The sequence below is a fragment of the Cibotium barometz genome, chromosome 43, assembly GCF_041138505.1.
Source record: "Cibotium barometz isolate CiBa-2024 chromosome 43, ASM4113850v1, whole genome shotgun sequence".
NCBI lineage: Eukaryota > Viridiplantae > Streptophyta > Polypodiopsida > Cyatheales > Cibotiaceae > Cibotium > Cibotium barometz.
The window spans coordinates 11588172-11600745 of NC_141088.1; the positions used below are offsets into that span (position 1 = coordinate 11588172).

Genomic DNA, 12574 nt, shown 5'->3' on the forward strand with positions numbered 1-12574 from the left:
AGTGTCATAGAGGCAAAGCTTGTTTCTTTTTTTTAAAAAAATAAGTGAAGATTGCTGACATAGTCTTACAACAAGGGCTTCGCCCCCATGAATACTACTCCTTCACGCTCAATTCATTGGCTCTCGTGGCTTTGAGATGTTATCCTACAACAAAGAGGGAACAGATGCTGGTTTCTCTCCTTTTGTGGCGCTCAGAATGATGAGGTATATCAGGTGAACATGAAAATGAGCTAGTAATTAGGAAAATTAGTTATTACATGTGAAGGACAAGAATCCATTATTTCGGCTCCATGTGAAGGAGCTCTAAGGCTTATCTTGCTAATAACTAGGGAAGTAAACTTGCTATGTTCGTGACTCTCCTCAACGTGTGCTCTTCTTTGCGTGTGGTTGCATTGCATGGACAAATGTCTGCCTTGGGCCTGTATGGTGCAAATCCAAGACTTGTAAAGGCCTCTTTGCTCACAACAAACTACCCCCACCGCTTTCTCTCACTACTTTGAAAGTGCCTTTGTGCGCCGAGGGTCCAAGGATTGGAACCATTGTATCGCCTTGCCTTTGAGGATTAGCCAAAGATACGGACCTTTGTTGCATTATCAAAAATTTCACATGCCAATTTAACACATTTGGTTAAAGACCTCAAGCCATCAAAAGCTTGGAAACTACGGAATTACGTTATCTCTGGCAAAAAGAAAAGAAAATCACGGGCCACGGGCTGTGGTGAAAAAAAAAAGAGGCTCCAATTTCCGAAGCATTAAAAAGCACAAGCTTTTGGGAAGGACGATAACTTTCACAGAAGATGGTGACTGCCATGTGGTGAGAAGATTATCCCCTCATGGGATAATCTTCTCGTGTTGTGATTACACAGAACTTTTGCTGCTTGTATATCAAGGCCCTACCGTTGCCCGTTTCAAATGCAAAACACTTTGATTTTACTACCTTGAGCTCCTCATTTTTGCAAAGGAGATGCCACAAATGGTAGAGCTCATCAATGTTCTCCATTAATTAGGCACAGATGCGGTAGTAATAATTATCATATTCAAAGGCTAGCTTGCTATTATCTTTGAGAGAATTTTTGACAAGAAGTGGCCTCATATGGTGAGCTTGTAGGTGCTCAGTTTGAGTTGCAGGTGATGCCGCATGCACAGTATGAAGGGTGTAAGCTAGCCTTGCCTGCCTCTCCAACTAAGCATTGCAGACTCACCAACTTGAATTACAGGTGGAGCGGTGTAAGATGGCCATCTCCTCTCTCTCTCTCTCTCTCTCTCTCTCTCTCCCTCCTTCCCCTTGAAAGGTGAGGATGGTGCACTTCTCATGTGATTATAAAATGTTTAGCTCTATGCATTTAGGTGTGTTGCAATTCTCATTTGATTATAAAATGTTTACAATTCTCATTTGATTATAAAATGTTTACAATTCTCATTTGATTATAAAATGTTTAGATCTATGCATTTAGGTGTGTTGCAATCCTCATTTGATTATAAAATGTTTAGATCTATACATTTATATTTGTGTTTTAATCCCATATAAGTCCTCTCTCCTCCCCCTCTTATGAAAATGTATGAAATATGATATTCTCCCCTTCCTCCCCAGGCATAGCCATGTTCCCAGCCTTTATGTTTCTGTAAAAAGGTTCTCCAATTTAAAACATCATTTTAAAATTAATATTCAAATTTACTAACATAATGTTGCATCTTTTATTTAAATTGGTTCGAAATTTCCACCTTATGTGGCCACCGAACCGAAAGATCTCATAGCTTTTGAGTGGCTTCTGAATGGCAATGCTCCGTCTCTTCTTTGTAGTAGAAGGCAATCTCTGCATCTATGTTCTCGGATTCTACTTGGTCTTTGGTGAGGACTTCCAAATTATCCCATCTAGGGTCTCTATCTTAGCAGATCCTGGAGTAGTAATTTTTGCTATAGATGGGACCTAAGACTTTATGCACCTTTTGGAGGTCTCTACATGCTGCTCTATCCTCATGTCCATGATCTCTTGTGTGCTTCAAATAGTTCAGTAAACAGTGTGATAACTCAAGCCTCAATATTTCTAGATCCCTCCCTTTTCCAATGTAGCTCTTTTAAAACTTTCCTTTGTGGCCACCCTCCTCGAATGTACTCTTGGAGTGTAGCCAGCAACAACCAGTAGATGGTATCCATGTAGCTATTTTAAGACTTTCCTTTGTGGCCACCCTCTTGGAGTGTACTTCTGGAGTGTAGCCCAATAGATGGTATCCATGTAATTTTGAGCATTTTGAGCTATGAGAGCCTCAGAGAGGAATTCCATGATTCCTTTTCTCTACAAGATTTGTTTAAATATAAAAATAAGTACATCTTTCATTGAATTGTGTGATATCATGACAAGAATTGTCACATTTAGAAACACCTTTTATTGATATTTGTTTAAATATAAAAAAAAGTACATCTTTTATTGAATTGTGTGTCATCTGGTTATAAAAGAGGAATGTATCCCAAAAGAATTGTGGTGTTTAGAGATCCCTTTTATTGATTTCATGAGAGTTTCATAACAGCATTTGTTGTTGACATATAAAAACAAGTATATGGCTTGTTTGCCACCTTCAAGGTCACCTCACACATGTCTTCAAAAGGTTACATGGATATAAGATATGGCTTTTTGTAGCTTGGATATAAAAATAATTTAATGGCTTATTTGGCACTTGAAGGAATTTGGGTGTATAGCAATACCAATTAACTTTGTGCCCCTTTATCTATCCTTTTAAAATAATACTCGCACTCAGGATCTCTAGAAGTTGTTAAAAATGTGTTACATGTGTACTTCCTTTTATCTCAAGCATATAACCATCTGCATAACCATATAATAACCATTTTTTTCGAAAATTGTTTGACTCCTCATCTTTGGAAATATAAGATAAGAACCTGGCATGTTCCACACCACCTCATATAAAGTGTCATCCATAACCACCGTGTTGGTTCCATCAAACTCATGAAAACTTGCCCAAATTTGATCTAAGTTCTTATGAAGAATGACTTTCTTGTAGCCAATAAATATATTGGTTTTTTGACATGCCTCTTGGCCCATAATAACTTTAAATTTATTGTGATGGCTTGGAAAGTACAACTCAAGAATGCGACAAGCCTTGACTATTCTATAGCTACTCCACATGCACACCTCAAACCGTTTAAACCAAAAGTCTAAGAAAACTTCACCATCAGGTCGCATTACATGGTGTACTTTGTCATCCTCATTGACAACACGCATAATATGAGCCCATGTTGGCATCACATCACTATGTTGCATCTCCACCGACGCTATAAGTATGCCATCTAATCCCAAAATAAGAGCTCTCTTTTGGTGCATGGATGGTAGTGGTACAGGTAGCAATTTTGGCCCTAATGAATAATGCCACTCTAATAAAAATATATTGGATGGGTGGCAACACTTAATATTTAAAAAACCTCCTCCTAAGTATGAAAAATAACACACATAATCAATCAACAAAAAAAAGTACATCAAAGAACTCCTATCAATCATGCAAGCAACTATACACTCACCAACAACAAGCAAGACATAATAAGTTTTAAGACATTAAAAATCATAACTCATACTATATATAACAAGACACAAACACACTCAATCACAAAAAAAGAAGGGTCTTCCATTCTCTCAAAGCAAGAGCAACATGAGAAGATTAGAGCCACTCAAATAATGGACAACATACAAAGACAAGATTATAGTTCATAAATCTTGTTAGTACAAATGGGTAATTACCATAATAAAGAAAAAACATTTGTGGTTTCAAAGAAACTCATAATCACCAAACAAATATGTCCCAAGTTCATTGTCAAACTAGTTGAGACTATATTGCTTGCGTAGTTGTTTCAAAAAGCTCGGCTTCATGAGGCTTGATCAATAGACCTTTGAATCTTAACTTTTGTGCAAGCATTATGGCTTGTACTCCACTCATTTTTGATATAGATGGAGCACTCTTTAATAGACTTAATTTTTCACACTCTAAAACTATCTTTGAATGATGATCTTGAGTTCCAGTAGAGTACACACTTTTTGAAGTGCAAGAACCAGTACTCTTGGCTCTACTGAGATCTCGTACATGTGGGGAAGCTTTCCTGTGTTATAGAGTTTACCTGACCAAACTTTATTTTCTTCCTCCCACTCTCCCACAACCATTTCAACCACCTTGTACCATTGATGATCTTCCAACACTATTCTTTGTCCATAAAACGGAAAGATCTTATCACAATGCGCACATCAGGAGTACAACCAAGTTGAACCAAGTATAGTAGCAAACCTCCCATAAGAACATCATCATCCTCATCAATAATGAAAGAAGGTGGAAAGATACAATCAGGTGCATGGTTAACACATCCCTTGTATGGAGTGTCATCAACAAGGACAATTCTTTTTGCATCACATCCAAATGTCTTTGAGGCAATGGCCAATGGTTTAAACAAGGCTTTAGCACCTGGATTGTTTGGGCAACATAGTTTCCTTTTTTCACACGCTTGACATGCACTTTGTCCCCAAATCATAAAAAATGGAAGTTTTCCACCTGCCTCCTTCTCTAAATTATGTATGACTCCACCACACTATCATCATTTGCAATTGACCAAATTACTACATTAAAATTATCTAATAATGTCTTCAAGAAATCCATGCATCCAGGTCGAAGAACAAGATATTCATGGCCACACTTGAGGCTTTGATGCTTCTTGGATTTTTGCCAACAACACTTTAGAAGTAATCCACATAATTTAATTATGATTGTTAGCATCAGCCTGTCACTAGTAGACCACTTATCTTCTTGAGTATGCTTGATGCTTGATGCTTGCCCCACTAAGTCATCTCTACAACTTACCACAAAACTCCCTTTTGACTCATCAAGAAATCCATGCATCCAGGTCGAAGAACAAGATATTCATGGGCCACACTTGAGGCTTTGATGCTTCTTGGATTTTTGCCAACAACACTTTAGAAGTAATCCACATAATTTAATTATGATTGTTAGCATCGGCCTGTCACTAGTAGACCAATTATCTTCTTGAGTATGCTTGATGCTTGCCACTAAGTCATCTCTACAACTTACCACAAAACTCCCTTTTGACTCAATAGACAATCTAGACATTGCATTGTCTTCAAAATCCATGGGCTTATTGTCAACATTTTTGTTAGACTCCAAAGGTTGGTTAGTTGCATCATCTACTACCCCAACTTTTGTGAGATTTGTAGTGGATGTGCTAGGCAATTAAGTGTCATTCAACTATAATGGTGATGCAACTACCATGTTATTGTTTGACTCCACTAGTTGACTAGAAAGTATATTGTGCATTAGCTTGCCACCATCTATATTATTTTGTAGCTCTAATACATGGGTGGCATTTGTATCATAATTTGTTGTGATCACTTCATTAAGTAGTACTATCATGGACGTGCTAGGCAAATTATTCTCTACCAACTCCATTACTAGATCATTTGAGCACATTTCTCCATTGCCATCTATTGCTTTGACTTCTTTGATATTTTCATCCATTAGTTTGTCATCTTTCAGCTTTACATTAGACAAGCTATGTAGCTTAATTTCTTTGAAATCTACAAGAGTACTATCACCAATGCATTGGAAACCGTATGGGGTCTCCCCAAACCATAGAGTCTTGGGGTCTAATCTTGCATGGAGTCTTTGGGATCACTATTGAGTGAGACGTATGACCGTTTGGCCATGGAGCCTTGAGGATTAATGAGTGCTAAAATTGTTTGGTCATAGAGTTGAGGTCTCTCAATGTCATCTTTCAGCTTTACATTAGACAAGCTATGTAGCTTAATTTCTTTGAAATCTACAAGAGTACTATCACCAATGCATTGGAAACCGTATGGGGTCTCCCCAAACCATAGAGTCTTGGGGTCTAATCTTGCATGGAGTCTTTGGGATCACTATTGGGGTCTAATCTTGCATGGAGTCTTTGGGATCACTATTGAGTGAGACGTATGACCGTTTGGCCATGGAGCCTTGAGGATTAATGAGTGCTAAAATTGTTTGGTCATAGAGTTGAGGTCTCTCAAAGGGATAAAAAAGAGGGAATCCCTAGTAAGTGAGGCTTATGACTATTTGGCCATAGGGTCTCCTCAAGCCATAGAGTCTCGCTGGATCACTAGTGAGTGAGGACTAAGACTATTAGACATATGGGTCTACCCAAGGCATGGAGTATTGGGGATCACTATTAAGTGATGCCTGGGTCTCCTCAAGTCCTCAAGTCTTTAGAATACCTAGTTAGTGAAGCCTATGACTTATAAACATTTACAAGGCATGGAGTAATGGGGGAAACCTGTGATTGTTTTATCATAAGGTCTCCTCAAGTAATGGAGTCTTGGAATCTCATCTAGCATGGAGTCTTGGGGGATCACTATTGAGTGAGGCCTATGACCGTTTGGCCACAAGGGTCTCCTCAAGCAATCGAGTCTTGGAGTCTAATCTAGCATGGAGTCTTGGGGGATCACTATTATTGAGTGTGAAGATACCTAGGCATGATGTACTCTCTTCACTCAGAAGAATGTGATGTGCTCTCTATAGACTGAGAGCATATTACAAGATGATGTTGTCACAAAGACATAATGTTCACTTAGAATGATAAGGAATGCTAGAGCATGGATGTGATGTCCACAAGAATTGTGTGTGAGTGGTTTTATACCTTAGCCTTATAACACTTTAGTCACCAATAAAAAATTAAAAGTTTGAGCTTTCCCTCCTAGAAATAAGGAGGAAGGTGAGCATACGGTGGAGGCCAGCAGATTCTTCTTCAATCAAATGAGAAACCTGCATAAATTTGGTGAAGCAGGTCACTCGTCAGTTGTGCCAGAGGGAACACCTGAAATGGCCGCCAATTTCTTCTTGATTATGTTCTAATTAATGGCTCCAATTAGCACTTGTTGACTGCACAAGGTTCCCGCAAAACCAATTTGGAGAGAGCTTAATGTATGCGCTTAGAGTGCGTAGATTTTGTTGCTATTTGGGCTGAGCTGAAGTGCCACTCTCAGGACTACAAAATCCTCGAGGGATTGCACAAAATGTGCTGTAGTGAAAGGCTAATGTAAGCCACCAAGTTCACCTTTCTGCTCTGCTCACAGAGGCTTAAACCGCAGATGTTCTGAGTATAAGAGACTAGTCAAGAGCACTTCCTGTAAATATTGTGCTGCTTCCTCGTTGCCCTGAGCTGGTCTACAGAGGCCCTAAGAAACTCCTTGGAGAAGATCCCCACAAAAGTGCAATGGAAAGCTCCAAACAGGCTGAACGTTCATCGTTTTCACTTAGAGAAAAAAACAGCAATTGATACCTTCAATGTTGATGTTCCACATTTCAATTTGGGTTTGATGTTGAATTTGATGAAGCCCTTCTTCTCTTTCCAATGCTTTGAGAAGATTCTTTGAGCTACTCCACCTTGCACTCTTCTCACAAATGAGTAACGCTCTCTCTCATATGGATTTGATCACACCCACAATCGTGTGGCCCTATTTGAAAAATCCCCTCTCTCAACCTTAACAATGCCACTTTGTTAAGCTAGATAATGATGGATTTAGACTTGCACAAAGCACTAATCACTACTAGGGGCTTACTCAAAGATGGCTTTACTCTTTGCTACTCAAGCATGCAAGCTAATGAAGCAACAAGTGTTGTAAAATGAAGTAACAAATGCCAATGACCAGCCTATACTTTGCAACCAATGCAAGCAAAAAATGAAATGTTGAAACTCACCACTTTCCCACAAAATGACAAGAGAGTAACAATGTAGAAAACTCACAACACAAGATGTGTCCTCTTAACACATGAAAGAGCACACTCCCATGGAAAGGGGTTCTGATGCCATGTTAAGAAATAGGAGATGAGAATGGAATTCTAAGATGGATTAGATTATTAAGCATAACCAAACTCGTCAATACACATAATCAATGCTAATGTGATAAGTGTATACATGCACTTAGCATGTGATGGACTAACCAATAAGACCATGAATGGAAATGATAACAATGAATACCACAAAGATTACCTTAATGCAAGAGAAGATAGCCTTATCAACATATGGTAGCTTGCACAAAGCAATTACAAAGGCTCCTCTCTCCTTACACAATGAGTGTAGTAGCCTATTTATATAAGAAACCCAGAGGGAAGCGCTTGAGCTCCCTAGAATGGCTTCACCTTCCTCTGATTGTCTCACCAAACTCACCATAAAGTGACTCCTACATCTAGGGAACTACCTACCATGCCTACATTGGTAACCCATGGTAATTGGAGACCTTATGACCTTAGAACATCTATCACTAAGGTGCAAACAATATTTATCCACCACTAAGGACTAACACTAATGGATTATGGATCACTAAAATCTCAACATTTTTGCAATGTTGAATAGGGTCTCCACAAGCCATGGATTCTTGACTCTCATCAAAATAAGAGTCTTGAGATCACTATTGAGTGAGGCATGTGACCGTTTACCCATAGGGTCTTGTCAAGCCATAAAGCCTTGCGGTCTCATCTAGAATGGAGTATTGGGGATCACTCTATTGTCCACACAGGAGTATCCTCAACTCATGAATTCTTGGGCATCCCAAGTGAGTGAATCCTCTGACTTAGGAGTCTCCCCCACCAAGGCACGGAGTACTAGGGGATCACTAGTAAGTGAAGCCTATGACCGTCTTTTTTGAGACACTCTTCAAGTAGTGAGTGAGTGATATCTATGACCATTTGGCCATAGGAGTCTCCCCAAGCCATGGAGTATTGGATCACTAAGGGGGGAGGCCTATGACCATCTGGTCGTAAGGTCTCGGAAGCCATGAAGTCTTAGGGTCTCAACAAACAAAGAGTCTTGGGGATCACCATTGAGTGAGGCCTATGCTACAATGAAAGTAGTCTTGGAGGATCACTAGTGATTGAGGCCTTGGGCACAAGGGTCTCCTCAAGTGAGGAGTATTGGGGGAGCGTGGGGGTGGGGAGGATCACTAATGAGTGATACCCCCATGATTGTTTGGCCATAGGGTCTCCCCAAGCCATGGAGTCTTGGGGATCACTCAATGAGACTGAGGCCCATGATTTTTTGGCCATAGGATCCCCCAAGCCATTAAGTCTTGGGGATCACTATTGAGTGAGGCCTATTACCATTTGGCGGCAAGGGTCTCCTCAAACAGGGATTATATTGATGACTAGTGGGGGAGGCCTATGACCATTTGGCCATAGGGTCTCCCAAATCCATAAAGTCCTAGGGTCTCATTAAACAAAGAGTCTTAGGGGATTACTATTGAGTGAGGCCTATGTTATTCAAAGGGCCATAATTGTTAGGAATTATTCTTGCAATGAAAGTATTCTTGGAGGATCACTAGTGAGTGAAGACTTTGACTGTAGTCTTGGGGGATCACTATAAAAAAAGAGGGATGCTAGTAATTGAGGCTTGGGGATCACTAGTAATTTAGGCTTACGGATTACTATGAAAAAAGAGATGCTATGCAAAAGGCTACGGATGTTAGTACAATTATTCTTCCAATGAAAGTAGTCTTAGAGATCACTAGTGAGTGAGTCCTATGACTGCTTGGTCATAGGGTCTCCACAAGACATGGAGTCTTGGGCTTCATCAAACTAAGAGTATTGGTGATAACTATTGAATGGAGCTTATGACCATTTGGCAATGGGGTCCTCCCAAAGCCATGAAGCCTCACATAGAGTATTAGGGATCATTGTTTAGGACCATGTTATTCAAAATGCTATGTATCCTAGCAATTATTCTTGCAATGAATGTAGTTTATTGAGGATCACTAGAGTGAGTGAGGCCTAAGGACAATTTGATTATAAGTATCTCCTTAAGCCATGATCACTATTGAGTGAAGCCTATAACTATTTGGCCACAAAGGTCTCCTCAAGCATGGAGTATTGGAGGATCAATAAGTGGGAGGCCAATGACAGTTTGTGGTCATAGGGTCTCCCAAAGCCATGAAGTCTTATTATTGAGTGAGGCCTAAGTTATTCAAAAGGCTATGGATGTTAGCCATGTTCCCACTCTTTATGTTTCTATAAAAAGGTTCTCCAATTTAAAACATCATTTTAAAATTAATATTCAAATTTACTAACATAATGTTGCATCTTTTATTTAAATTGGTTCGAAATTTCCACCTTATTTGGCCACCGAACCAAAAGATCTCATAGCTTTTGAGTGGCTTTTGAATGGCAATGCTCCGTCTCTTCTTTGTAGAAGGCAATCTCTACATCTATGTTCTCGGATTCTACTTGGTCTTTGGTGAGGACTTCCAAATTATCCCATCTAGGGTCTCTATCTTAGTAGATCCTCGGCGAGTAGTAATTTTTGTTATAGATGGGACCTAAGACTTTATGCACCTTTTGGAGGTCTCTACATGCTTCTCTATCCTCATGTCCATGATCTCTTGTGTGCTTCAAATAGTTCAGTAAACAGTGTGATAACTCGAGCCTCAATATTTCTAGATCCCTCCCTTTTCCAATGTAGCTCTTTTAAAACTTTCCTTTGTGGCCACCCTCCTCGAGTGTACTCTTGGAGTGTAGCCAACAAAACCAGTAGATGGTATCCATGTAGCTATTTTAAAACTTTCCTTTGTGGCCATCCTCTTGGAGTGTACTTCTGGAGTGTAGCCCCAACAACCAATAGATGGTATCCATGTAATTTTGAGCATTTTGCGCTATGAGAGCCTCAGAGAGGAATTCCATGATTCCTTTTCTCTACAAGATTTGTTTAAAAATAAAAATAAGTACATCTTTTATTGAATTGTGTGATATCATGACCAGAATTGTGGCATTTAGAAACACCTTTTATTGGGATTTGTTTAAATATAAAAATAAGTACATCTTTTATTGAATTGTGTGTCATCTGGTTATAAAAGAGGAATGTATCCCAAAAGAATTGTGGTGTTTAGAGATCCCTTTTATTGATTTCATGAGAGTTTCATAACAGCATTTGTTGACATATAAAAACAAGTACATGGCTTGTTTGCCACCTTCAAGGTCACCTCACACATGTCTTCAAAAGGTTACATGGATATACCCAACATTGGCTTGATAATCCAAAAACTTCATTGCAATGGAGGCAAGATCCACATATATCAAAACCATTAAAAAAAACACAATTTGGAGCCCAACATTGAAACACCTTCAAATAAGCTTCTTGTGGCTTCATGGAAATGAGATGTAGGATAAAACTTCCTTCAAAGGTGTCTCCTTCATAATTGCATGCAATTTTCCACCTTTAAAGACACTTGCATCACTACATTAAATGATATTGGTTTTCTAGCTAAAGTGAGTATTACATGGACATACCTAACTTTAGCAATATAACCCACGCACTTAGTTGAAACATAATCAAGAGCATATATCAAAGTTACAAAAAATAAACATAAAGTTGTGCCCAACATTGAAACACCTTTGATAAGCCGCATGTGGCTACATGAATGTGAGTTACAACAAAAGAATTTGATTAACACTTATTATGAGCACATACCCCATCATGTATGAGAAAAAGAGATATGCTTAATTACAACAAACAATATAAGATATGGCTTTGTATTGGGGATAACTATTGAATGGGGCATATGACCATTTGGAAATGGGGTCCTCCCAAAGCCATGAAGCCTCACATAGAGTATTAGGGATCATTGATTTAGGACCATGTTATTCAAAATGCTATGGATCCTAGCAATTAAATGTAGTTTATTGAGGATCACTAGAGTGAGTGAGGCCTAAGGAAAATTTGATTATATGTATCTCCTTAAGCCATGATCACTATTGAGTGAAGCCTATAACTATTTGGCCACAAAGGTCTCCTCAAGCAAGGAGTATTGGAGGATCAATAAGTGGGAGGCCAATGACAGTTTGGCCATAGGGTCTCCCAAAGCCATGAATTCTTAGAATCTCATTAAACAAAGAGTCTTAGGGGTAACTATTGAGTGAGGCCTACGTTATTCAAAAGGCTATGGATGTTAGCCAATTATTGGTTGAACGAAATTAGTCTTGGAGAATCACTAGTGATGAGTGAGGCCTTTGACCATTTGGCCATAGGTATCTCCTCAAGCCATGGAGTATTAGGGATTACTAGTGAGTGATGCTTATGAACGTTTGGCCATAGGGGTCTCCTCAAGCCATGGAGTCATGGGGAGGATCACACTTGAGTGAGTCCTATGACCATTTGGCCATAGGGATCTCCCAAGACCTTGGAGTTTTGGGCATCACTAGTGAGGCCTTTAACTGTAGTCTTGTTGGGGGATCACTAGTGAGTGAGGCTTATGGCCGTTTGGCCACATAGGGTCTCCCAAAGGCATGGAGGCTTGGGGATCACTAGTGAGTGAGGCATATGTCTATTTAGCCATAGGATCTTTAGAAGACATATAGTCTTGGGCTATCATTAAATAAAGAGTCTTGGGGATCATTATTGAGTGAGGCCTATGACGGTTTGGCGATAGGGGTCTCCTTAAGCCATGGAGTCTTCGGGATGACTATGAGGGAAAGGATGTTTTGCAAAAGGCTATGGAGGTTAGACATTATTCTTCCAATGGAATCACTATCGAGGGAGATCTATGGAGGTC

At 39.4% G+C, this 12574-nt stretch overlaps 1 long non-coding RNA gene across 1 annotated transcript; it reads left to right on the top strand.

Moving 5' to 3' along the window:
* Positions 1–913: 913 nt before the first annotated feature.
* On the top strand, positions 914–2335 carry LOC147613524 (uncharacterized). Its single transcript, XR_015263156.1, has 2 exons — positions 914–975; positions 1108–2335. It is a non-coding gene; the product is annotated as an uncharacterized LOC147613524 (long non-coding RNA).
* Positions 2336–12574: the final 10239 nt, after the last annotated feature.